Source organism: Lygodium microphyllum, chromosome 9 (genome assembly GCF_053477565.2).
Source record: "Lygodium microphyllum isolate KBCC chromosome 9, Lygodium_microphyllum_v1.1.10, whole genome shotgun sequence".
NCBI classification, from domain to species: Eukaryota; Viridiplantae; Streptophyta; class Polypodiopsida; order Schizaeales; family Lygodiaceae; genus Lygodium; species Lygodium microphyllum.
The window spans coordinates 56,538,941-56,542,585 of NC_141143.1; the positions used below are offsets into that span (position 1 = coordinate 56,538,941).

The 3,645-nt window shown below is 38.8% G+C and overlaps 1 long non-coding RNA gene across 1 annotated transcript; it reads right to left on the reverse strand.

The window, feature by feature from the left end:
* Positions 1–365: 365 nt before the first annotated feature.
* LOC148031063 (uncharacterized) lies at positions 366–3,043 on the reverse strand. The gene is made up of 3 exons (XR_015691976.1): positions 2,979–3,043; positions 1,023–2,654; positions 366–800 (listed from the first exon to the last, which is right to left on the reverse strand). It is a non-coding gene; the product is annotated as an uncharacterized LOC148031063 (long non-coding RNA).
* Between the last annotated feature and the right edge of the window lie 602 nt (positions 3,044–3,645).

Here is a 3,645-nt window from a genome sequence, read left to right on the forward strand (position 1 = left end):
CTTTCCTATATAGTAGCTTCTCACATAGGTTGTTCTCTATTGTAAACTTTCCTCTATATATCTTTCTTCCTCCATGGTCATTTGAAACACCGATCTCCCCTCTTCTCTTTTGTTCCTTCCTTCTCATACATAGTACCTCTGCTGCCATAATGTCATCTTGGAGAAGCTTGCATCATGGAGCATTGCTAGACAAGGAAAAAATCAACATATTATCTTTGAATACAACGAATTTTACAATATTTTTAGATCTTAGGAAAGTACAGATTTTTGAAACATAAATACAATTTGTGAAACATGAATATACTTAATATACAATAAATCTTGTTTTTTTAATGTACATCACATCTTTCATATTCATGGACCTTATACTAGGCAAGAGCAAGCATGTACATTATTTTTTTAAAGTACATGACATGGATAGGGATTACAAAAAGCACTGCTCTGGTGGAGAAGCAAGACTTTGTTAGCACTAAATTGTACCCCCAAGTAGCCAAGAAGGCTAAGAGCTTGTAATGGAGGGAGCCTCTAGCCAGAACTTCTAGCTAGAAAATAGATCTAAGTTGTGCAACAAGAAATCAAGAAAATGATAGAGCCATGGCTAAATCGTATTATGCATATGAGTGAAAATAGCCATAGCCATGGAATACAAGATGGACATGAAATTGCAGCAAGAAACTGACCTCTTGCAATGGTGGTTATGGACACTCACCTCCATGAAAGGTGGGAGGATGGAACCTTGTGAATTGTGTGATCTGTACGAAGGTTCTACTGAAGAAAAAGAAGGAACTGGCCAGATGGTCCTGCCATAGAATTCTGAATTAGTTGTTGTGATGTCTACACTTTAGCAACCCCATAAATCTCAATTGTCATTTCTCCATGCACAACTCTGGTTTCCTGTGTGCATTGAGGCCACAGACATTCTAACTTCCTCTTAAGTTTGGACTGAAGGATACATATATATATATATATATATATATATATATATATATATATGGAGAAAGGCTTGAAAGTATGGAAGGTACCTCAAGGGTGCACCCAAAGTTTGAACTTGCGTACCCATGTACACACCCACACACTCAAACCACTTGAGATAGAACTCTGTTGGCAGAAGGATATTTTCTATGTGGCTAGAATATCAGAAATCCTCCAATGTCCTTTGCTTGAAGATGACTTGAAGCTTACTGCCTCAAATCTGCTTTCAACAGCCATACTCTACTGGATCTTCATTTCTCTATTGTGGTTCTATCTATCATAAAGAATCAGATTAAAGAAGATTCAACCCTTGAAAATGTAGTTGAGATCCTCAATAAAATCAGGGACCTGTCTGAAGTTGATGGTACTTGGAAATATTCTGCAAATGATGCTGAATCAAGTGTCAAATCAGCAGTGAACGCATGTGGAGTACATCATAGGTGGCACAATGTACTCAGGTTGTAAGCTGCATCCGTCTCTTGTGATTACCAGTTACAGATCTACTGGGGTTTATCTTTTCTGTGAGAATTTGAACTCAAGGTGTAAGCTGCATCTGCCTCCTGCAATTACCAGTTACAGATCTGCTGGGGTTTATAGTTTCTGTGAGAATTTGAGAGGTTGGACTTCCTTAATGTGGGATTTTGACATGAAGCAGCTGTTGCATATGAACATGGGGCAGATAATCTTGCCATTAAGGTGCAAGATACATAGGATTTATTTGATGCGATGACAAGTTTCCACTCGCCAACTTTGCTTCATATGCAAACAAAAGCTATGTTTGGAACTCTTTGGGATCAGTAATATTAAGGCAGGGTTATAATTTTCGTGTGTACCTCCTTTCTAAGGATAGCGCTTCAATGATTCAAGAGGCTGCAATAGAGAATCAATAAGATTTCAAGTACCCCATCAATGTAGCTGAATTGAACATGGTGATGCAGACAACAAAGCTGGGAACTACCACTTCTAATGCATGCCTTCAAGAATGGTTATGCTCTAGCTTGGAATGATGCTTCCACAGGTTTCCGACTCCTAATGGAAATGGAGCTGCTAATGTGCCTGATTTGCCATCCCCTGAAAGAGCACAATCTGCTGAGAGGAGAGGGCCATCGACACGGAGCTTGTCCTCTTCAATGCAGGCTAAACCTCATTCTCTACCTCCAAAAGGGCCTGGAAAGATCCACGGTGATGCTAAAGGGAAAGAAATAAATATTCTGCTGATCAGACACTCAGGCCCTCAGCTAATGTGGTGCAGAGATCCAGTGATCATCGGAAGCCAACACTAGAGCGCCAAGGTACACCTCTGCATTGCCATAACACAGATCAAGTTGAAAATGCTAGGCCTCAGGAGGATGTCCATAAATCTGATCTCCAACGCTGGCCAGCCAGTACCAATGCCAAATCCTCTATTATGCCTTGCAGATGAACAATCTTAGGTCGTTGAATAAGCACAGGCTCATACAAATACTTGCGGATGACATAAGTGATGAAGATCTGATGTTTGCTATCCTATAGACAGCAGCTCGATCTGCTCTTCACTATCGATGGCATTTGATGCCTAGACATCAGCTCTACTGCTCCTTAAATGACAAGGATCGAAATTAGAGAATCGTGACTTCCTTTTGTGGATTGTAGACCTGCCATCTGAATCTGCAACAGATCCTTATCCTAAATGGCCGCGTGATCTGCAGAGAAAGTTCATCAGCAATGGTTGTTGATCTCAAGCTTGGGCAAGTGAAGAATGCAACCAACATTTGTATCTCCAGTAACTGCATAACCATTTTTATCCTTGAAAATGACAACACAATCCGATCTAGACTTGCTCTGATACCAATGTAATGAAGGGAGCCTCTCACCAACTCTTCTAACCAGAAAATAGATCTAACTCTTGCAGGAAATCGAGAAATTGAAAGAGCCATTGCTAAATCACATCATGCATATGGCTAAAAATAGCCACAGCCATCGAATACAAGGTGGACATGGACATGAAACTGTAGCATGAAACTCACCTCTTGCAATGGTGGTTATAGACACTCAACCTCCATGAAAGTTGGGAGGTCTAAAACTCCAAAATGGAGATGTCCAAAATGATTAGCCAAAGATTGAAAGATGATATACAATGGTTTAGCACCTCCTTTTATAAAAAAAAGCCCCAACTTTAATGCGTTAGGCTTATTTCCTAGGCCAAGGTTACAACGTGTGTGCACATTTTTCTTTATTACAGAGTTTTTATGCATACCATAGGCAAGTTGTCTCTTTCAAGAAGTTGTTATGGATGTCAGGGAAAACATGTCACATTCATCAATCTTGAACAAATAATATATAAGAGCATTGTCCTTGAAAGCACTATTATTCCTTCATCATCTACTATCTCCAATTCGAAAAACTTGTATGTGTAACAAAATTGCAAATGTAATTGTAGACACCCAATATTTGCACTTAATGTAATATTGTCTTTTGGTTTTTATGACCTTCAAGTATACTTAGTCTACACAATAAATTGTTGTTTGTAAATAGCTTTTCTTTGCAAACACTATATAATTTGGGGGATTTTGGGTAATCTTACTAAAAAATTTTGAGATATCTTGTTATCTTTAAAAAATATTTATGTTTTTAAGGACCCATCAATTCATGCATATCAAGTTTTTAAGTCTTGAACTTCACCCTTGTCGTAAG